This window comes from Schistocerca americana, chromosome 1, assembly GCF_021461395.2.
Source record: "Schistocerca americana isolate TAMUIC-IGC-003095 chromosome 1, iqSchAmer2.1, whole genome shotgun sequence".
NCBI lineage: Eukaryota > Metazoa > Arthropoda > Insecta > Orthoptera > Acrididae > Schistocerca > Schistocerca americana.
In genome coordinates this window covers 434,740,323-434,765,669 of record NC_060119.1, presented here as the reverse complement: position 1 = coordinate 434,765,669, position 25,347 = coordinate 434,740,323, and positions in this window count along the sequence as shown.

The following is a 25,347-nucleotide window of genomic DNA, read 5'->3' as shown; positions in this document are numbered from 1 at the left end:
AGACACCAAAGAAAGCTAGCAGCTAATGTACACAGTCCTTCACTAATATTAAGCTAAATGAAAAACTAAGTTCGTTTCCTACACCTATTATTCCTTTTATCATGGTACTTCACTGCCTCCACCACACACCATTGCGTGGCTTGCGGAGTATAAATGTAGATGTAGACAAAATCATTACAGTTCTTAAGATGAAATACTTTACGGAAACATCTTATCTCGGATAATTTGTAACTTTCGCGTATGCGGCTCTATACTGCCCTGAAATTAAGAAGTCTGATTTGTCTCGACTGTGTCCCCACACGAACTTCTCACCCAGCTATCTTCCAGCACGAAGCGCCCTTTTTAATTTCCTAACAACAACCCTTCCAAGGTGTGCCCCCACAGCTTCCGCCCCCAGTCCCCACTAGCACAGCTATGTAGCCTGTCGGTGGCAGTCATTTTAACTACCGCCTTTCCATGTGTGCTGTCACTAATGACTTATCTCAGTACAACATAAAATTTACAATATTCGAGTCTATTGGCTGGTTTACATAAATAAAAGCTTGTAAGAAGGATGGTAAAACGAACCTTAATTTGATGTTGTATAACTTATCAACTATACAACGGAACAATTATTTCTATTAGAATGTTAAATTAATAGTCTCCAACATAGCTGGGTTATACATTTCACAACAAGTAAATTCACAAGAAATTAAAGACATAATTATTGCCTCGGCTCAATATATTGTACCACTGATCATTTATTTTGTCTGTAACATTTCCTTAGCTTAGCCAGACACGAACTCAGGGATTCTGCATAGGTCTTAATTTTACGTTTTTCTTTTACTGCTCATTACGTGCTTGTGTGATTTTTTCTCATTCTGTTGTCCGCAGCTTCTCCATAGATACCCGACTGTTTTTGAGAGAACAACCATCACAGTTTCGACGCTATTTAGATTCCTTTTAGGACTTAACACGTTCAGCCTGACTGGTGGTACAGTGGCTAGCGTCACGGCTTCTGACTTTTCACGTCCCGTGTTCGAAACCCGATTATTGTTTTTATTTCACTTATTTTATTTCTGCGTGTCCATAGAAGGTTACTACACAAAAGTTTTTTGTCATATTTGGGGATACGAGGGTGTCATATTAATTGTAAAATTACGACAAGGTTTCACAAAAAGTTTGAAAAATTTATTATTTAACATGTGTTTATATGGAATTTTCAACGTTTAGAATCTTTTTAGATTCTCATATTCTTATAATTCATTCTTATATTAGTTCTTACTTCATATATTTTATTACATGTTTATTCTTCAGGAAGATCTGGTACACTCCCCTGGATTATACGGATCGTAAACCCATTCGAAACATAGAAATTCCGAGCATCGCGCCAAGACAGCTTTACCGCAGCGATGTTTCTTCGTATGAATCTCACTTGGGAAAGAAACGCCGCTAACACTCCCGAAGATTTAACGCGTTGGCAATAATTTCGCAGCAGAAGTAGTCTATCGGTTTTAAAGAACACTAAATGTGGAGCCAACCAGAAGACAAAATAAAATAAATAAAGACGATTTATTGTGTATTGTACATATATAATAGAAAAAATGTAAAGAGCGATTTTTAATGAACGGAAGGACATTAATTATATAACCATGGAATAAACAGTTTTCGTCGACCTCCATGGAGAAGTACTTTTAAAGTATGATCGATTGCCATATTTCCTGTAAGAATATACGAGGATTATTCTTGCTCCATCTGTGGTCGAAGCTAGTTACATTGTATATGTCTCTCTGTAATTCACAGAATACTCGTAATGTATGCATTAATGTTCGCCTTGTATTCATTTAAGCAATATTAGCAACCTGCTCCATGTCAGATAAGTCTTTCCAGATTTTCAACATAACAGCAGCTGTAACACTAGCATCGCTGGTGTCGCGCATTCATAGCGTAACAATACGCCGTCAGTATGCAACCAATTTAAAATTCCTTGTAATATCTCTTTATATTCGATGAATTATTCTGATACAATTCTACCCTTGAATGACTTTTATCAATTTTCTATCTTCATACTCGCAGAATCCATGCGCAAAATAGTTTCATACAATAGCTATGCCATGAGCGCATAATTATTCTTTGTAGTACTCTCTCTGGTGGTTGTTAGAAAAAAAAAAGCTTCCAAGATTGTCTTCGTGCTGATTAGCCTGAGCTCGGTTTGAAGAATTGTAATCTGAATATTGAGATTTATGACAGATGATAACTGAAACGAAATTGTACGATTAAAAGGGAAATATATATATATATTGCTCCTTCATACAAAAGGTGTGTATTTGACGTTTGAGAATTAATGATATTCATCGATATATTGCGTAGTTGTTAATCAGAAGCGAACTTCCGAAAGACCGGATACGAACCTGCATTTAATAATCCAAGAGCTCCATTACTTCTTCGGAAGGTTAAACTTCATCAAAGCCAAATATCCGCTTGATCTGAGGTTTCCCGACTGATTATACAACGCTCCCAAAAATTACGAGGCATTTTATTTGTACAGATTGGCAGACTGCCGCAAAGCACGAGCCTGCAGAGAAGAAGAATAATCGCCTGATTTCATTCTAACAAGTAAAATTTCTGAATCATTTGAGTGAATGAGCTATGACTGTGTTTCATATTATGAATGACAGATTGCTCGAACGAATTGAGAGCTACGTAATCACGTAGATAGGAGGAAAAATTACAGTGGCGACCGTGACAGAACCCTCTTGGATTGTAATATAATATATGTATTTTTTGTTTCATGAAAACCAACGAGAACGAGAGGTAACTAATCTGAAGAGAGATTCGGTGCCCATAGTAAGCGATTGCTGATACCAAGAAACGATTTCAACTATTGGACAACACCGAGACTACAGAACAAGGCCAGAGAGATCTAATTTTTTTATCCTGTAGTTAAAATAGTTTGAAATCAATTTAGAAAGAACTTTTTTCCAGATAGTGGTTAGTTTGTAGAACTGTATATTGTGTGATTTTCGTATCTGGACATGGAACTTTATACCATCTGTGAAGTAATTTTAAAGTTAAGTGTGTCTATGACAGTAAATTTTAAACTGTATTTAGTGATTAGAACCTGATATTGACAATTATTTAGTGGTATTGACTAGAGCGGCATTTAAAATGTCATTGAATCAGCAACGAGACGTGCAACAGCCTTCAGCTGTTTGCGCAGAAGCAGAGGCCACGGATAGCAATTCTAAGACTGTTGTGGCTAGCTGTAGCAATATAAATAATCCCGCTGGTTCAGAAAAAATTCATACAACAGCTGATCAGAGGGTTGTTGACACATTAGTTGTTATTATGAAACAGTTGTCTCTATTAGTCGAAGGTCAAGCGGAGGTAAAACGAGACTTATCCGTTATAAAAAATGAACTCCAAAATCAATTAGCCGAAAATCAAACAGAATTACAAAATCAATTAAGAGCAACCTTTACCAAATTAGATCAGAGATTAAATACCCAGACACAGGAAATAAAAGAACAAGCAGAAAGGACCGAACAGAATCTTATTGCTCAAATTGAGCAGGTCCGCCAACAATGCCAAGAAAACAATAGTAAATTAAAAGCGGAACTAACCGAATATGTATCCGTCAAAATTGACACGATACAAAAACAAGTAGAACTGTTTCCTCAAGTAATACAAGCTCAAGAGGACATACAGTGAACCACAGCTATGATACCAGAAATTATAGAATCCCAAGATAACCTAAAGAAACAATTTGACGAAGTGGAGGAAAAACAGGAGACAGTGGAACATAGAATGAATGTACTTGCGGGAAAGTTTTCAGAAATGTCATTAGAGCGGCAAAATTTTCCTTCGGAAACCATAGAAGAAACTGTGAAAGTAGCTTTACAGTCAATTTCAGAGAGTTCCGAGGAGAATTTTTTCAACAAAGTGTTAAAGGAAGTTCGTGAACAACTTGGCGAAGAATTCTCGCGTTGGAAAGAAAATATGGATAGATCACTAAATCTCTCGCAGGAGGATTTAGAAACAGCGAGAAGTAGGAGACAAAATTCTCAATCTGCGCGTGAAATTCCGCCCACGTCAAGATCCTATGTAGACAGAACTGGTACGTCACAAGTTAGATTCGATATAACGGATAACCACAGGGAAAAGTACGAACAGGATGATTTTTGGAATCGTAGTACCGTTGAGGAGAAGATGATTAAACAGAGACAATTTCAAATCTTTAACCCTGACAAAAAGAATGTTCATCCTGTAGTCTTTATTCGAAGTTTCAGAGGTCTATTTCCACGATGTTGGACAGAATGGCAAAAGATTAGTTTTGTATCTGAATATATACAAGAATCAGGAGCATTGTGAGCATCCGAACAAACATCTTCTTGTAAATGTTACAAAGAATTTGAGCAGGCTTTTCTAGCAAAATATTGGTCTCCTGGAATACAAGAAAGACTTAGGTAGGAAGTATTATATCCTGAGCCTTTCTCATTTTCTAGAGGATCTCTAAAGAGATATTTTGAGAAATACATTAATTTATCTTTGTATTGGGATGTACCGATTCCTTTGCCGGATATACTTAGGATACTCAAGTCCAGACTACCCACCAGTATAAGGAATCAGCTGTTATATATAAATGATAACGATATAGACTCATTTGTGACTACGCTTGATCATATTGACATAAATGAGGAGGACAATAAAAGGGCAAGAGAAATGTCATATCAAAGAAGAGCAATAGAAGCGAATCCGAGCTGCAACTCGAATGGGAATGGCAGTAATGGTAGCAGTAACAATAATCATAACCAACTACACTCTCCGATGAGACTTAGAAATGGACAAAATGCAAACAATAATTATTATCATAATGGAAACTTTAGTAATGTTGCAGCGAGGGGCTATTTTAGGAACAATACGAATTTTAATCGATATAATCAATGTATGACAACACAAGACCGTTCTACCAACACCAGCAGAACAACAACAATAATTACACGAATCAATCAAGACAATATAGACCGAATTCACCACAACAACCGATAATCACTGAAGTAGCTGAAGAGACAAAAACCAATCGGACCAACAATCAGTCAAACTAAACATGACAGCATCGTGCGGTCAGGGGATCTGTTAGGGGCGAAACAGTAAAATTACAATTGTTAAGATACAATGATGGTGAGCTGTTGACTGAAGAGTTAACAAAGGATTTAGTAACGTGTCATAATGACAGATCGAGTGTTCCGGTATCGGAAGTATTTGTTGAAATAGAGGAAGTTCCAACGAATGTGATATTAGACACCGCCGCTTCATCCAATGTCATCTCAGGCGCTCTTTTTAGGAGAATTATTAGGAAGAAGAAGGTACCAATTTTGCCGGCACAGAACTGCAAAATCATCGGAGCTGTTGGAGCACGCTCTCCCAATGTCAAAATACAAACACAATTAGAGATGAAAATGGGAAATGTAGCAATATAATGCACGTTCCTTGTAGTGGAGAAGTTATTAGTGGACTGTATTCTTGGTATTGGGAGTATGCAGGAGTACCATTGTCAGATTGATTTTTTGGAAGGAATAGTTAAATTTAGATTAAATGGAGAAGAGATAGCACTGGATTTAAATAGAAAGGAGACGGTGCATGAGAAATATTGTCGCGGTGCCATAATTCAATTAATTGACTCTACAAACGGTCGTTGGAAGGAGTTTTCAAAGGATTTCATGCAACAGGAGGACTTTAACCAAACAACAATGATAAAAGCTAGTGAATCAAATCAGCTTACCGGAGAACAAAGGCAGCAGCTTCATTATTTGTTAGAGGCATATGAAGAGATTTTTGATGAGAAACCAGGAATTATTAAAGGGTATACTTGTCACCTACAAGTGAAGTCACATCAGACTTACTGTTACACGCACTATCCGATCCCCTGGCGTTTAAAACAATCTGTTCAAAGGGAGACAAATAGAATGTTAGAATGGAACTTGATTGAGCTATCAACTAGTCCACATTGTTCTCCGCTCTTAGTCGTTCCAAAACCTGGAGGCAACGTAAGATTAGTTCTGGATGCGAGAGAGATTAACAAAATAATATGGAGAAAAGGTTTTATTGAGGCGACACATACATTCCTCGAAACTGATGAAGAACATAAAAAAATGGAATCTTATTCGTACCAGACCATATGTTATTGTAAATATACAAAATCCTGGATCATACTTGTTGGCATATCCCGAATCGAAAAGAATAAAGGGATTATTCCCGCATAATATTAAGAAATTTTTTGAAGGATCGTAGATCTGTGATACCAAATATGGAGAAGAATTTAGACTGGAATTTGACTATGAGTCGAATGTGTATATAAATATCAAGATGTTTATGTTGTTTAGAAGGTAAGAGACAGTGAGTTTACTCCTGTGATAGGTTAAGACACAGCGAGATTACTCCTGTGATAGGTTAAGAGACAGTGAGATTACTCCTGTGATAGTTTAGCACAAAATTTTAAGATAGGTAAAAGAAATTGTTAATTACTAGTGTTTTTAAGTGTGGACTATGAGCAGAAGCCATAGTGATATACAATGAAAGTGCATCTTCATTCCCCCAAGTCACGGCACTTATGTGAGAATTGAGTGTGAAACTTGAACAGTGCGGGATATGTAGGTAAATACGCTGTGTGTATGATGTGCGCTGTTCGCGCGAGAAAACAAATGAACTGTGAAATGAAGCAACAGTCGATAATGTCACTTCTGCAAACAATTGAAGAAACTCTCTGGTTGCGCAAGAGAAAATTATTATAATTTTTAGTTTTTAATTATGCCTTCTCTACCAGGAGAATTAATTTAAGAATTTTAATTAACATTTTAAGAATAGCAGTTTGTGTGTATCATATTATGGACATAATTGTTGACATATATTTCCATAAATGTTCATGAGAGGATGAAGAAGATTCTGCGAGTGGATGATTTGTTAAATGAACATACGTCATCATTAATGCTATTTAGTTACAGGTGGATCTATAAATCAATTAATTATAAGAATAATGAAAATTTTTGAAATAATTTTTTTCTAGAAATTATTCCTTTTGTGGAGTCAGTGTCATATGCCTAAGTTTAAAATTTTTCATCAGGTGTAAACTTAAATTTTATCCATAATTTCGTAATTGAAAGCAAACCTCGGGCAGATTCAATGCTCTACTTCCACCTGCACTATAACAAAACGAAGAGTAAAAAAAGAAATGCCCACAGTCTATTTGGCAATATTTTGGACAATCAGCAGTTGTAATTGGTATTGAGGACTACAAAAAAATTCGCGATTGTCAGGAATGATGGATGTTCCAGTCTAGTACAGATGGAAGAATATAAGAATCTACGCCGATTTTGAGTTCAACAATGAAATATGGACTTCGTTGCCTTAATCCACTCTCTTCCAGGGACTTATTCAGTCAGAACATTTTCTTATTCCACTTTAAACCTGTTCCATGTTCACATCCCTGACCATCTGTTTCTGAGATCATCTTGTTGTTTCTACGGCACATTACCAGCTTCTGTCCAGTACAATAAGCCATCGCCTGTCCTCCGTACCGCCTCCACCAAACGCTGTACGTCACCTACCCGCTCTTCGTATCCAGTGTTCCTGTTCCATCGACTTCACAACGAGATCGACGGCTACATCGTCGAAAGAAGAATTTTGAAAATTTTTTTGGAGCACTATTGTAAATTTTTTTTTTTTTTTGCTGCGAGGCACTTTTCCTTCGATCTAATCTATGGAGCTTCCATATATTTCTAAATTACTCGATTTAGGCTTTCCTATCTTCTTTAATACCTGAGCTGGGGTCTATTCTTCAGGGCTTTCCAGGGTTTCCCTGTGAAGGCCAGTTCCCAAATGGGTAGACCTTTTTCGTAATTTCACCAATCTACATATTCCCTGGTTATGTACTCGGGATGCGGGTATACCCCGGTACATGTAAAAGCTACAGCTTAGGTATTCTCGTAACTTACTGTCTTAACATGATACGCATATTCTCTATAGTAAAATTATATTAATTCAAAATATTCCTCTTTTGAATAAACAACCCAACAAATTTTTTCTGTTAGCTCGCAAAGTGTATTATCAATAACTTTGCTCGCTGCGAGGGGCAATTGTAATATCTCTCTATATTCGATGAATTATTCTGATACAATTCTACCCTTGAATGACGTTTATCAATTTTCTATCTTCATACTCGCAGAATCCATGCGCAAAATAGTTTCATACAATAGCTATGCCATGAGCGCATAATTATTCTTTGTAGTACTCTCTCTGGTGGTTGTTAGAAAAAAAAAAGCATCCGAGATTGTCTTCTTGCCGATTAGCCTGAGCTTGGTTTGAAGAATTGTAATCTGAATACTGAGATTTATGACAGAAGATAACTGATACGAAATTGTACGATTAAAAGGGATATATATATATATATATATATATATATATATATATATATATATATATATATATATATATATATATATATTGCTCCTTCATACAAAAGGTGTGTATTTGACGTTTGAGAATTAATGATATTCATCGATATATTGCGTAGTTCTGAACTTCTGAAAGACTGGATACGAACCTGCATTTAATAATCCAAGAGCTCCATTACTCCTTCGGAAGGTTAAACTTCATCAAAGCTAAATATCCGCTTGATCTGAGGTTTCCCGCCTGATTATACAACGCTCCCAAAAATTACGAGGCATTTTATTTGTACAGATTGGCAGACTGCCGCGAAGCACAAGCCTGCAGAGAAGAAGAATAATCGCCTGATTTCATTCTAACAAGTAAAATTTCTGAATCATTTGAGTGAATGAGCTATGACTGTGTTTCATATTATGAATGACTGATTACTCGAACGAATTGAGAGCTACATAATCACGTAGATAGGAGGAAAAATTACATCCTTAAATACACTCCTGGAAATGGAAAAAAGAACACATTGACACCGGTGTGTCAGACCCACCATACTTGCTCCGGACACTGCGAGAGGGCTGTACAAGCAATGATCACACGCACGGCACAGCGGACACACCAGGAACCGCGGTGTTGGCCGTCGAATGGCGCTAGCTGCGCAGCATTTGTGCACCGCCGCCGTCAGTGTCAGCCAGTTTGCCGTGGCATACGGAGCTCTATCACAGTCTTTAACACTGGTAGCATGCCGCGACAGCGTGGACGTGAACCGTATGTGCAGTTGAAGGACTTTGAGCGAGGGCGTATAGTGGGCATGCGGAAGGCCGGGTGGACGTACCGCCGAATTGCTCAACACGTGGGGCGTGAGGTCTCCACAGTACATCGATGTTGTCGCCAGTGGTCGGCGGAAGGTGCACGTGCCCGTCGACCTGGGACCGGACCGCAGCGACGCACGGATGCACGCCAAGACCGTAGGATCCTACGCAGTGCCGTAGGGGACCGCACCGCCACTTCCCAGCAAATTAGGGAAACTGTTGCTCCTGGGGTATCGGCGAGGACCATTCGCAACCGTCTCCACGAAGCTGGGCTACGGTCCCGCACACCGTTAGGCCGTCTTCCGCTCACGCCCCAACATCGTGCAGCCCGTCTCCAGTGGTGTCGCGACAGGCGTGAATGGAGGGACGAATGGAGACGTGTCGTCTTCAGCGATGAGAGTCGCTTCTGCCTTGGTGCCAATGATGGTCGTATGCGTGTTTGGCGCCGTGCAGGTGAGCGCCACAATCAGGACTGCATACGACTGAGGCACACAGGCCCAACACCCGGCATCATGGTGTGGGGAGCGATCTCCTACACTGGCCGTACACCACTGGTGATCGTCGAGGGGACACTGAATAGTGCACGGTACATCCAAACCGTCATCGAACCCATCGTTCTACCCTGGCCAGCAAGATCTCCGGATCTGTCCCCCATTGAGCATGTTTGGGACTGGATGAAGCGTCGTCTCACGCGGTCTGCACGTCCAGCACGAACGCTGGTCCAACTGAGGCGCCAGATGGAAATGGCATGGCAAGCCGTTCCACAGGACTACATCCAGCATCTCTACGATCGTCTCCATGGGAGAATAGCAGCCTGCATTGCTGCGAAAGGTGGATATACACGGTACTAGTGCCGACATTGTGCATGCTCTGTTGCCTGTGTCAATGTGCCTGTGGTTCTGCCAGTGTGATCATGTGATGTATCTGACCCCAGGAATGTGTCAATAAAGTTTCCCCTTCCTGGGACAATGAATTCACGGTGTTCTTATTTCAATTTCCAGGAGTGTATATAAAAAAAGAAATGCTCACTTCCTACGAAGGAAGATTAATAATTCCGATTTCTATTATCATTTTGAATAACAGTAAAACAATTTATGGTGATTTTCAGTCTATAAATGCCCGTACTCGCAACAGCCTTCGGCCTGTACTTAATTAACAAAGGAAACATCCACGATACTAATTTTCACTCTACAAAATACTCGTTGCCCGGAATAAACGAGACCAAGTAATTAAATTAAATTTAGCGACATTGTCTGAAAAGGGAAGAATACTTTTCCTACTTATACCGCTCTCCCGATTTGGTACCGATATTTGAAGGTAAATTGTTAGTCCATCAACGTTCTAAAGGCTAGATAATGGGAAAGACACGATACAAACCACGCTTAACGGATCACGGATCACTGGTCTGCCAACTGGCTCTCGCAGCTGATTTTGGATCAAGAAACACTGCAGGAATTTGACCGAAAAGAACTTGAATCTCTCCTTACTGAAAACAGTTTCAGATGCAATACTGAAACCTCACACTTGTCAAATGTTAGAAGGTACAATACATGCCAATTAAAACAGAAAATAGTAATTAAAAACGTCTATAGTTATTTAATGGATAACGATATACTGGTAAGAGTTGCAAGGAATGCAAAAGAAAGTTTAAAAAGTGATTATATTTTTTATATGTATTCTGTATGATCCCCCTCGATCATACGGACATCACCCAACTTATAATCTGTTTCAGGCCATACATTCTGAAGCATGTGTGGACGCAGTGAAGCGAGCTCTGGAATCATTTTCACATAACAGGTCTTTCACATAACTACATGCAAAGAAATCCCTGGGTGCCAGGTGCAAAGATCTAGCGGAACACAGCATCGTCATGTACAGCGCCACTTTCCCACCGGTTTGCAAGACGTTAATTTAAATATGTGCGGACATCAGCACCCCAATGTGCTGGTGCTCAGTCATACTGAAGGATGTAGTCTGTGGAATCCGTATAAAGCTGTGGCTCTAGAATCTCCAGGTGAATAATTTTTAGCACAATTAGTTTTTTAGTGACACTAAACTAAAATTCCGTCCGAACAGGCCTTGAAGGCCAAACGGTACCCACCGGCCGCTGTTGCACCTTCAGCTTACAGGAGTCACTGGATGCAGATATGAAGGGGCATGTTGTCAGCACACCGCTCCCCCCCACCGCTGTCAGTGTCCGTGGCCGTTTTAGCGACATTACCGGATTCCAATTCTTTGCACTTCCGCAACAATCAGACTTTCAACTACCGTCTACATTCTCAATAATTCTTATCGATGTATCCCTGTGGGTTAAATAATAATAGCTGCTTCTAATTGCTATATTCATTTTGAATTGCCTTAAACTTCGAAATTTACAATCCGATGAAACTTATTTTCATTAAATTCTATTACATTGATTGACGTATCCATAACAATTAGCTTTTTACAGTCATAATGAAATTTTCCGTATTTTTGCAACAAGGAAGATTACTTCGTTCTCACATCAGAATCACAGCCAACCTCTCTTGCACAGTTATATGTTTCTCCATGTTGGTGTTGTGTTAAACTCACCTTTTATGGTCCACAATTATTCTTCATAATGAAAGTGCTACGTGATGTTTTTGCACGTATGAATTACTTGCTAGATTAAGGATAGAATTCAATACATTGTCAAAATGACTGATACTTCTCTTTTCAAAATTGCTTCAATGTCTGCGCCTCTTCTCCTGCTTCGTAAGATTCTGTAGAAGGAGGTCCTGGGTGTTGAGTGTCTGAGGAATTAACAATATCAGTTTACCACAGCTGTTTATCTTTACCTTCTGATTTGAGTACCCATATTTTCACAAATCCTGCATGAACTTCTTCAAAAACAACATACGAACATGTGTTTCGTTCATATGGTCCAAAGACTTTCATCGAAAAACTGTCCGATCGTAAGCCGAGAATCCAGGTTTCAGAATTTTCTCGAATCGGAAATAAATAATTTCACTTTAAGATACCCTTCGTCATTGAAATGCTTGTCAAGTTTGACTTCTACACTGTTTTCAGAAAATAATTATTAACGTGAAGATTTATAGATCTAATGGTTAATAACAAGGGTTGCAGATTTTGAAAGTATTAAAAGAAAAAGCTTCCTATTATTTTTTAATATCAATTTCACTATCGATGGAAAAGTTAATGAAATTATTAATAGAGACAGATATTTTGTTTACAGTTAACACTGAAAAATACTAATTATTGTATTTAACATAAGCTTCTTTTCAGACCACACACTTTTAAAATTGTGACTACTAATTACGATTGGTGTGAGATTGACACCGAAGAGTTGTATTTGAGGGTTAGGAAACTTTATTAGCTTTCCCAAATAGAAAATAAATAATTTACATCATAAAATCAACTCAAGCCTGGCTAAAATTTAGATTGTATTGAACATTAAATGACTTGATCCGAGAAGGTTGGACTTATTATGGTGTCCACGAATCAAAAAATTGGGTTCAGAATTGTAATGAGTTCGTCAAACGTCGTCGATGATACATGAGAAAAGCTGAAAAAATGAAACTTCCTGGAAGATTAAACCTGTGTGCTGGATCGAGACTCGAACTCGAGACCTTTGCCTTTTGCGGGCAAGTACTGTACCATCCGAGCTACCTAAGCACGACTCACGTCCAGCCCTGACAGCTTTACTTCTGCCAGTACCTCGTCTCCTACCTTCCAAACTTTACAGAAGCTCTCTGGCGAGGTTGGGGAGGGGTGAGGGGGGGGGGGGGGGAGGGGGATGTGGCTCTGCTACGGATGGGCCCTCTCTTTGACTGACATATACTTCCATGGATGCAGTCAGGGGTGGATTTACAACAGTGGTTGTCTCAAGTGCTAGCACTACACTGCGGTACTGGTGCACAGTGTGTGGACTTCCGTAAGGTGAATATGTGGGATGTAAGTGCGTTTTCAACGATCTCAGTCATCTAGCCATGAATGGATCATGTTTTCTCAATACATCGAAGTGGTTTTTGTCATTGTTACTACGCCATCACACTGTGGGGCGGCGGGTGGAATAATAGAATAAATGTTTTGTATTTATACTGTTTGCCGTTCTCAACACTGGCTCTCTAGCTACAATATTGGCAACCAGAAAGTGATTAGCAAAACGTGAAGCCTGTAATTAGAATTCCTAGTGCTCACTTCATCTGAGAAATACATTTATAGCTACAGCTTATAACTCTGAGGAATTAGGAGATTGTCTGGGATTCATAATCAAAAACCATTCTCTCTAAAATGTTCACTATATTCTGAAAGTCACAGACTAAAAAGAATCCACACAAGCCAACTACCAGAGCAGTTCACAGTCTAATGTGCTGATGAAACTATAACTGTTCAAATTAAATGCTTAAGTGAATGCTCGCCATAACTTGTTGATAATGTTCATCAAACGTCACGCTAATAATGGTAGAATGTCTGTCCTGCGGCGGCACGTGAAAATACGGCATACGCAGACTAAAGATAGATCATTAACGTCATCCCAAAATTAACACTTCACTCGAAAACGATTTCATGGTTACGCGTATCCCGAGTAACTTATTACTGCATCCGAGGCTGTTTATATCAACGATACCAAAGCGGCTCGACTCCCGGCACAGGTGGTGCGGTAATCAGCGTATGGAGAGAACTGGGGCCTTTCTCTCTCGCGCAGCGTTCTTACATATAAAGCGACGGTGCTGACGGCTAAGGGAACGCCTTATCAAATCTGCTCTCCCGACTAGCCGCCGGGCTAGTAATGTACCACTTTAAGTTATCGAATAAATCATTGCTCCTTTGCTGATGGCCGATGAAGCTATCAATTTAATTGTGCAATCAGCACACAAGTAAGTAATCATAATAAAAGTCTGACGTGGCTAAGTCAAATATTTTGGGCGAGATAATTAATTTAATTACACTACACGCAGTAGACGAGCTCTGAACTTGCTTTTTGGAGATACGCTATAGCTATAGTTTTATAGTTATTCTGTTGAAACTACTCACATTTTTATGATTATAGCGGATCTCCCTTCTACTTAAATTTAAACATCCTAGCTATATTTATTCGACTACTTAATCTATCGTGCTTCCTTAATTTCTAAGACAAAAACCAGAAAATCATGAATTACAACTAAAATTTTAATTTGTGAGATCCAGAATAGTGTTTCTACTAAATTAATATGCAAAAGGAATCTAAATATAAATTTTTTTAAGTTTCTAGCTCTTTTCTGTTGCGCCAATGATTTTTACAGAAAAACATCCAAATTTCGAAAATGGTTAAAGTTATTGAACTGATATCCAACACATATTGATTTTGTATTACTCCTGACATGCTAGAAACGTTTCAGGTTATTTACTTCATTTTAAAGTATTGTGCAATATTTATGACGTCAGAGCTAGTTACAGCGGACTAGGCTGGCACACAATGGAAAGACTGATGTGAATTTTATAAGGCGTGAGTATGCTGATTCCCTACATCACCCTCTACTTAATTTTTTTGAATGTAAATGAAAAAATTATTAATTACAAAAAGGGAAGCAAGAGTACAGCTTAACTCCCTATGAAAATTAAAACTGAAATGTAAACATATAGAAATAACAAAAGAAAACTTATTACCTACTTCAATTTTTTAAATTGCTGGCATGTTCACTGCCTCTTAAGCAACATTATCACTCAAAATTTAAGGAAAATCAATGAAACACTTTGGCATACATATTGCCTTACACAGAAAAACACAATACAAATATGTAAAATTATGAAAATCTTAAATCCATTAAATTGTCTGTAAATATTTTTACATACACAGATTCAAAGAATATAATAACACAGTTATTCATGATACATAAACAGATGATTATATCTTAGCAGTCTTTTCTAAACCTAAAAGAAAATTTCACAAATCATGAAAATTTCATTTTTCCACACGTGGTTGTAGCCACTTTGGCTGGCGTTCTACACTCCCATTCACAAGGGTAGAGGGGGGGGGGGGGGGGAAGTTGCTATGGTGTGCGTCCTTCATGTCCACTCTAACGTACATGGGGAAAGGGGAGGTGTCACTATGAGTGGTGTCCAAGTCACTCCACGCTTTCACGCAACTACCAGGCTGCCATTATCTGGTTTGTCCTGTAGAACAAACAAAAAGAGTGCCTTAGACTCTGTTCACTTAATATCTAAGGGTGGGTCACAATGAAATGGGGATATATGCATTATATCTTTCAATATGTTACTGGAACAAAGTTAACAGAACTTTTTCAATTTTACTCTCACGGTTACTTAACTGTCATAAAATCGGTAAACAAATGGCTCAAAACGCCGTTAGTCACGTACTAGAGAAAATTTATGCTCAAGGCATACAATCATAAATCCTATTTAATCTCATTTTATTATTTCTGGGCCGGAACACTGAACCAATGCTCGGCACATTACTGACAAATCTGTATTTTATTTACTTAACTGACTCATCTTCGATTACCTTATTCTTAGAGATAGTATGAGTATATTTGACTAGCAGTTGTCTTCGCAGCCTCTTTGTACATATGAGTAACTTGTGGTAATAATACAGTTCTGAGTGTTCAAAACACACTACGTTTAATTGACTACTAAATCCACTTATTGGTCTTCTGCTGCTGTGTCAGTTCCACATCTACAATTACGTACTTACTTACTTTGCTAGTGTATGAACTTAAGTAATACTCACTCCATTAAAATTTAAAGCATAGGATAGCACATTTATTTCATATCTATAGTGTATTGCAGCTGATCAGTTTGCTCACGTGGCAATCCATTTCCACTCGATCGGACGCTGAAACCACAGGTAGTCTCTCTCGACCAACCACTAAAGTGCATTAAGTAATTGTGGACGAGTGTAATGCTGAATTCCTTAAACCTATAGGACACCATGAGCTGATCTGTCTCATCTAACATAAGGGTACCTATAGTCGCATTCACGCCTCCAACTCATAACCTCAATACATGTAGGTGTGTCACCGCACACCCAACACCAAAATAATGGCCAGCTCCAACCTTATAAATACTTCAGGGACGTGTCTTTCACGTCTCAACCACAAACACTACTCAATTCTATTACACTGCCATTCCTTGCTACACAAGGTGAGTTAATTTTTACAACTTATCTGTCTATTTTTCATAACACTAAGCACTCTCTCTTACTATTTATTAGTTAGCTCTAATGCATACACTAGGTCTCATTGCCACCTCAGATCCTGCTTATAAAAGAACTTGTATATCTTTTTTAAATGTTATTGTGGGACCATTTCCAATAAAACAACACTTTGTACTTACAATATTACCAGGGTTTTTTACATACTTGTTACTCAAATACATTTGTATCATAATTATGTCATACTTCTCTATTGTTTATGTCACTGTTAGGTACGTCGTACTTCTCTATTGTTTATGTCACTGTTAGGTTTGTCACATTACGTATTTTCCTCACTTATCGGTGGATAGAATGGTTACAGAACTCATCGCTTGATAGCCATGACAGAAAATTTTTGTATTGCAAAGAAGGAGTCGAAACTTTGGTGGATAGGAAAGATGAAGATAGAGTGATACCTGAAATGAGAAAGAAGATCTCACCCAGCTGGGACTGCACAGCTGCCACACTGTGCAGAGGTTACAGAACAACCTCCTCCCTACAGAATTCATTAGCGTAATGCTGGCTTGATAGTCATACAGGAATATTTTAGTATTTGAGAGTAAGAGCCGAAATTTTGGTGGATAGGAAAGATGAAGAATGAGTGAGACTTGAAAAGGAAAGAAGATCTCACCCAGCAGGGACTGCACAGCTGCCACACTGTGTAGAGGTTACAGAACAACCTCCTCCCTACAGAATTCATTAGCTTAATGCTGGCTTGATAGTCATACCGGAAGATTTTAGTATTAGAGAGTTGTTGTTGTGGTCTTCAGTCCTGAGACTGGTTTGATGCAGCTCTCCATGCTACTCTATCCTGTGCAAGCTTCTTCATCTCCCAGTACTTACTGCAACCTACATCCTTCTGAATCTGCTTAGTGTATTCATCTCTTGGTCTCCCTCTACGATTTTTACCCTCCACGCTGCCCTCCAATGCTAAATTTGTGATTCCTTGATGCCTCAAAACATGTCTTACCAACCGATCCCTTCTTCTAGTCAAGTTGTGCCACAAACTTCTCTTCTCCCCAATCCTATTCAATACCTACTCATGAGTTACGTGATCTACCCACCTTATCTTCAGCATTCTTCTGTAGCACCACATTTCGAAAGCTTCTATTCTCTTCTTGTCAAACTAGTTATCGTCCATGTTTCACTTCCATACATGGCTACACTCCATACAAATACTTTCAGAAACGACTTCCTGAGACTTAAATCTATACTCGATGTTAACAAATTTCTCTTCTTCAGAAACGATTTCCTTGCCAGTGCCAGTCTACATTTTATATCCTCTCTACTTCGGCCATCATCAGTTATTTTACTCCCTAAATAGCGAAACTCCTTTACTACTTTAAGTGTCTCATTTCCTAATCTAATTCCCTCAGCATCACCCGATTTAATTTGACTGCATTCCATTATCCTCGTTTTGCTTTTGTTGATGTTCATCTTATATCCTCCTTTCAAGACACTGTCCATTCCGTTCAACAGCTCTTCCAAGTCCTTTGCTGTCTCTGACAGATTTACAATGTCATCAGCGAACCTCAAAGTTTTTACTCCTTCTCCATGAATTTTAATACCTACTCCGAATTTTTCTTTTGTTTCCTTTACTGCTTGCTCAATATACAGATTGAATAACATCGGGGAGAGGCTACAACCCTGTCTCACTCCTTTCCCAACCACTGCTTCCCTTTCATGCCCGTCGACTCTTATAACTACCATCTGGTTTCTGTACAAATTGTAAATAGCCTTTCGCTCCCTGTATTTTACCCCTGTCACCTTCAGAATTTGAAAGCGAGTATTCCAGTTAACATTATCAAAAGCTTTCTCTAAGTCTACAAATGCTAGAAACGTAGGTTTGCCTTTTCTTAATCTTTCTTCTAAGATAAGTCGTAAGGTTAGTATTGCCTCACGTGTTCCAACATTTCTACGGAATCCAAACTGATCTTCCCCCAGGTCCGCTTCTACCAGTTTTTCCATTCGTCTGTAAAGAATTCGCGTTAGTATTTTGCAGCTGTGACTTATTAAACTGATAGTTCGATAATTTTCACATCTGTCAACACCTGCTTTCTTTGGGATTGGAATTATTATATTCTTCTTGAAGTCTGGGGGTATTTCGCCTGTCTCATACATTTAGCTCACCAGATGGTAGAGTTCTGTCATGACTGGCTCTCCCAAGGCCATCAGTAGTTCTAATGGAATGTTGTCTACTCCCGGGGCCTTGTTTCGACTCAGGTCTTGCAGTGCTCTGTCAAACTCTTCACGCAGTATCTTATCTCCCATTTCGTCCTCATCTACATCCTCTTCAATTTCCATAATATTGTCCTCAAGTACATCGCCCTTGTAGAAACCCTCTATATACTCCTTCCACCTTTCTGCTTTCCCTTCTTTGCTTAGAACTGGGTTGCCATCTGAGCTCTTGATATTCATGCAAGTGGTTCTCTTCTCTCCAAAGGTCTCTTTAATTTTCCTGTAGGCAGTATCTATCTTACCCCTGGTGAGACAAGCCTCTACATCCTTACATTTGTCCTCTAGCCATCCCTGCTTAGCCATTTTGCACTTCCTGTCGATCTCATTTTTGAGACGTTTGTATTCCTTTTTGCCTGCTTCATTTACTGCATTTTTATATTTTCTCCTTTCATCAATTAAATTCAATATTTCTTCTGTTATCCAAGGATTTCTATTAGCCCTCGTCTTTTTACCTACTTGATCGTCTGCTGCCTTCATTACTTCATCTCTCAGAGCTACCCATTCTTCTTCTACTGTATTTCTTTCCCCCATTCTTGTCAATTGTTCCCTTATGCTCTCCCTGAAACTCTCTACAACCTCTGGAGCTTTCAGTTTATCCAGGTCCCATCTCCTTAAATTCCCACCTTTTTGCAGTGTCTTCAGTTTCAATCTGCGGTTCAAAACTAATAGATTGTGGTCAGAATCCACATCTGCCTCTGGAAATGTCTTACAATTTAAAACCTGGTTCCTAAATCTCTGTCTTACCGTTATATAATCTATCTGATACCTTTTAGTATCTCCAGGATTCTTCCAGGTATACAACCTTCTTTTATGATTCTTGAACCAAGTGTTAGTTATGATTAAGTTATGCTCTGTGCAAAATTCTACAAGGCGGCTTCCTCTTTCATTTCTTCCCCCCAATCCATATTCACCTACTATGTTTCCTTCCCTCCCTTTTCCTACTGACGAATTCCAGTCACCCATGACTATTAAATTTTCATCTCCCTTCACTACCTGAATAATTTCTTTTATCTCGTCATACATTTCATCTATTTCTTCATCATCTGCAGAGCTAGTTGGCATATAAAGTTGTACTACTGTAGTAGGCATGGGCTTTGTGTCTATCTTGGCCACAATAATGCGTTCACTATGCTGTTTGTAGTAGCTAACCCGCACTCCTATTTTTTTATTCATTATTAAACCTACTCCAGCATTACCCCTATTTGATTTTGTATTTATAACCCTGTAATCACCAGATCAAAAGTCTTGTTCCTCCTGCCACCGAACGTCGCAAATTCCCACTATATCTAACTTTAACCTATCAATTTTCCTGTTTTAAATTTTCTAACCTACCTGCCCGATTAAGGGATCTGACATTCCACGCTCTGATCCGTAGAACGCCAGTTTTCTTTCTCCTGATAACGACGTCCTCCTGAGTAGTCCCCGCCCGGAGATCCGAATGGGGGACTAATTTACCTCCGGAATATTTTACCCAAGAGGACGCCATCATCATTTAATCTTACAGTAAAGCTGCATGTCCTCGGGAAAAAAATACGGCTGTAGTTTCCCCTTGCTTTCAGCCGTTCGCAGTACCAGCACAGCAAGGCCGTTTTGGTTAATGTTACAAGGCCAGATCAGTCAATCATCCAGACTATTGCTCCTGCAACTACTGAAAAGGCTGCTGCCCCTCTTCAGGAACTACATGTTTGTCTGGCCTCTCAACAGATACCCCTCCGTTGTGGTTGCACCTACGGTACAGGCATCTGTATCGCAGAGGCACGCAAGCCACCCCACCAACGGCAAGGTCCATGGTTCATGGGGGGTATTTGAGAGTAAGAGCCAAAATTTTGGTGGATAGGAAAGATGAAGAATGAGTGAGACCTGAAAAGGAAAGAAGATCTCACACAGCTGGAACTGCACAGCTGCCACACTGTGTAGAGGTTACAGAACAACCTCCTCCCTACAGAATTCATTAGCTTAATGCTGCCTTGATAGTCATACCGGAAGATTTTAGTATTTGAGAGTAAGAGCCGAAATTTTGGTGGATAGGAAAGATGAAGAATGAGTGAGACCTGAAAAGGAAAGAAGATCTCACCCAGCTGGGACTGCACAGCTGCCACACTGTGTAAAGGTTACAGAACATCCTCCTCCCTACAAAATTCATTAGCTTAATGCTGGCTTGATAGTCATACCGGAAGATTTTAGTATTTGAGAGTAAGAGCCGAAATTTTGGTGGATAGGAAAGATGAAGAATGAATGAGACCTGAAAAGGAAAGAAGACCTCACCCAGCAGGGACTGCACAGCTGCCACACTGTGTAGAGGTTACAGAACAACCTCCTCCCTACAAAATTCATTCACTACCTATGAACTCCTTTAGGTCGATCACGTTCCTGGGACCGAATAGATTTAACTCTTAGGTTACTCTACCCTATATGCATTGGCATGTGGTTTTCCTATGATCCTGAAAGGTCCTTGGTATACGAACATGAATTTCTTTGTTTCTGCATTTATTTTCTTTGATTTTTCCTTGGATTTGACAAGGACTAACAGACCTATTTCAGAACTGGTGGGTACAGCTTTTGCGTCATGAAGCTTCTTTCTTTCTAATGTTCTTTTCCTTATATTTGCCATAGCCCTTAACTTCTTTTCGTCTGTCGAATTGCGTTAGAATAGGGAATTCTACCATATCTGCAATCACATTGTGTGATTCTTGGCCAAACATCAATTCGCAAGGCGCAAAACCAGTTGCTTCATGCCTTACGTTGTTAATTACATTCTCAAAATACTTCATGTGCTCTGCCCAACTTGAGTGTTTCCGAGCACAATAAGTCCTGCAAATCCTATTCAATTCCCTCATAATACGTTCACTCATATTTCCTTGGGGGAAATACCCAGATATTTTCAGATGTTACACTCCGGCCTTATCCAGACATTTTTTTTAAATCTATCAGAAGTAAATTGACGCCCACTGACTGACAGCAAATTCTTTGGAACGCCAACGTTCACGAAGAAATCTTTTACCAACTTTTCTACCAAAGTTTTTGCATTTGCTCTTTTAATTGGGTATAGCTTAACATATTTACCAAATCCACCCACAACAACAAAAACATTGGTGCACCCAGCTCTCGAAGCAGGAAGAGGGACAAACAAATCACAAGCCAGTAATTCTAGGGTTTCACGTTGGCTCTACTGAATGCATATCCCCTTGTATTCTGTTGTTAGCTGCACGGACTTTCTGGCACACTACACAAGATGCTAGATGCTTGGCAACACGGCGGTACGAGTTGTCAAACACAACCTTCTCTTTTAATTTGGCAATGCACTTCTTTGCACCGTAGTGCCCATACCTCAGGTGTACATAGTCGATTAGTAAGTCTACATGTTGTGAGGGAAAGCACAGCTTCCACTCTGAAACTCCTACACTTTTCCTTCCAAACAGAATACCTTTATGCAGACAATAGTATTGCGAAACCTTAGGATAGTTTGCATTTCCTAAATAGCTCTTTACTAATTTCAGCTGGTCATCTGCATTCTGCTCACGTCTCAAGTTCTTAATCTGTAAGTAGGCTGTTTAGGTTTTCTTGTTGGTAACGCCACGTAGCGCTCTGTATGAAAATCACTGGCTGTACTGTGTGCAGTCTGTGGCTAGTTTGCATTGTTGTCCGCCATTGTAGTGTTGGGCAGCGGCAGCTGGATGTGAACAGCGCGTAGCGTAGCGCAGATGGAGGTGAGCCGCCGGCAGTGGTGGATGTGGGGAGAGAAATGGCGGAGTTTTGGAATTTGTACGACTGGATGTCATGAACTGCTATGTATATTATGATTTTTCAACACTATTAAGGTAAATACATTGTTTGTTCTCTATTAAAATCTTTCATTTGCTAACTATGCCTATCAGTAGTTAGTGCCTTCAGTAGTTTGATTCTGTTATTTAGCTGGCAGTAGTGGCGCTTGCTGTATTGCAGTAGTTCGAGTAACGAAGATTTTTGTGAGGTAAGTGATTTGTGAAAGGTATAGGTTAATGTTAGTCAGGGCCATTTTTTGTAGGGATTTTTGAAAGTCAGATTGCGTTGCGCTAAAAACATTGTGTGTCAGTTTAAGCACAGTCATGTATAATTGTTCAAAGGGGACGTTTCATATGTCGACCCTTAGCCTAGGATACCTCACTGGAATCTTTTGATTTTTTTCTTGTAGTTTGTGTAATTAGTGTAGCTATTGTTTATTGCTAGCGCGTAATTATAGAGAGAATTTCCTTTGTAGTTGCAGTATTTCATTGTTGTACAGTAAAACAGGTGTGGCACGAATGTAGATTTGCACCAAGTATTTCGCAGCTGCAATTAACTAGATATTATTTTCAGTGCTATGTTAATGTGTTCTCTTATTTTTGCTCTTCAAATTGTGCTTTTCTGTGTTGTCGTGTGAAATATTGTGACAATAATGGCGTGTGAAAAACGTAATACTAGGCTCCAAAGTAAACTGAGAAATGACAGTGAAGACGAAAGCAGTGTGTTAGCGCCACCATGTAATGAATTAACTAATATTTAGAGTAGTAATTTGGTAACTGTGCATAGGGAAATGGAGCGGGCGTCAAATAATGGTGTAGACAGTGAAACAGGTAGTGAACAGGGAAGCATTATCGATCGATCGGTAGGCAACAGCTCGCCTAAGGAATCGGGAATGACAGAACACAATATTGCAAACACTGTAGACTCAGGTTTTGGGTTCTCACCGTTTTCTCAAATGAGTCAAAACACATTTTCCGCTTGTCAAAATGTGAATGTTGCCGGTGCAAATTCACTGCCGAAAAGCACTGAGGAACATGTTTCAGACACCAGTGCATTGTTATTACAGTTAATGCAACAAATGGGACAAAAGCTTAAAAAGTTAGACACAATGGAACAACACCAGAGACAAACACAGCAACAGTTAGACACAATGGAACAATATCTTCAAAAGTTAGACACAATGGAACAAAATCTTCAAAAGTTAGACACAATGGAACAACACCAGAGACAAACACAGCAACAGTTAGACGCAATGGAACAAAATCTTCAAAAGGTGGACACCACGCTTGAACAAACACGTGAAGATTTAACTACTGAGTTACATAACATTGAATCGAAATGTCAAAAAGTCTGTAATGACGTAAAAACACAAATTTGTGAGCATTTTCAACCTATTTTTTCGCGGCAAGAAAATGCATTACAGAATCATGAAGCAGCCATAAAAGAACTGCAAACTATTGTTCATGAAAATCATGAGTCCTTGCAAGCTAAAATTGACTCAGTTGCATCTACCGATTTGGTTACGCAACTTGCAAAAACTCAGGAAAACTTAAAGGACACAGTAGATACTCTGAAAATTGGTTCAGAAAGACACATGGAGGAAATTAGTTCATTATCAGAGAAAGTAGTTGAACTTTCGGATCAGCTAAATAATTTATATACGAAGGTAGATGATAATCCGAATGACACAAAACCGGTAGTCTTTAATGACACAGAAGAGTGCGAACAAATTAGAAAATTCAAACAAAATCAAAATCAAATCAATACACAGTACAAAAGAGAAATCCGGGAAGTACAAGATCAGCTGACACAGGTAATACAAGAATTACGTATTTCAGAGGACACTCGCGCCCCAATACAGGAAGAGGGACATAGAAATACGGAACAGCCACAAAATAATAACGCAGGGCATTTCGGAAGTTATGAAAGAAATTGGCAATGCGCACCGAATTTCGAGATGGAACCGCCGACAGGACGTAACAATGACCAACATGCGACTCGCCGACATGATGATTTTGACTATAAGCTGTTCATTACTACACGTAAATTCAAAACGTTTAAGAATTCTGGCAACTACATGCATCCACAAGCGTGGCTCCATCAATTCTCTCATTGTTTTCCTCCCAACTGGTCATTAGAGCACAGATTAGAATTTATGTGTGGCTATTTAGAGAATGAACCAGCTGTAAGAATGCGATCGGTCATTCACGATTGTCACAGTGAAGGAGAATTTTATCATGCCTTCCTCTCAGCGTATTGGTCTCAAGCTACACAAGAGCGAGTAAAACATAGCATCATAATGATGAAACATTTCGAACAATCTGAATTTTCCAGTCATGTGAAATATTTTGAGGATATGTTGCACAAGAATCAGTACCTGTCAAACCCATACAGCCACTCAGAACTCATCCGCATTTGCTTAATCAAATTGCCTAAACATTTACGACATATTATTTTGGCAGGACGTTGCAAAGACGACATTGAAGCTTTTCAGGAACTCTTACAAGAATTAGAAATTGACACTGATAATCGCGCATCGCGAAAACAATAACACAACAATTACAGGTCACATCCGTCGCAATTCCGCGATGAAAAAAATAATAACTGGACGCGACAAGGCTATTCTCACAACACAAATCGTGACCAAAACAGACACCACCCGTATGACAACTGTTGGCAGAGTAGTAATAATTACAGGGAAAGATCATCTCTCCGTGGTAATGACTATCACAGAGACAATCAGAGAAACAGACAATATAGGAACCAAAATAAATATTATCAGGGGAGACAGAATAACTTTAGACGCAACGGTCCAGCGCGCAGTTACGATTCAGGGAGAAATTCTCCACCACGTGACCGACAAGAAAGAAACTATGGAATCTACCGAAATGACGACACACGATATGATCGTAACGACAGACCTGAATTGCATCAGAACTGGCGGGATTCAAA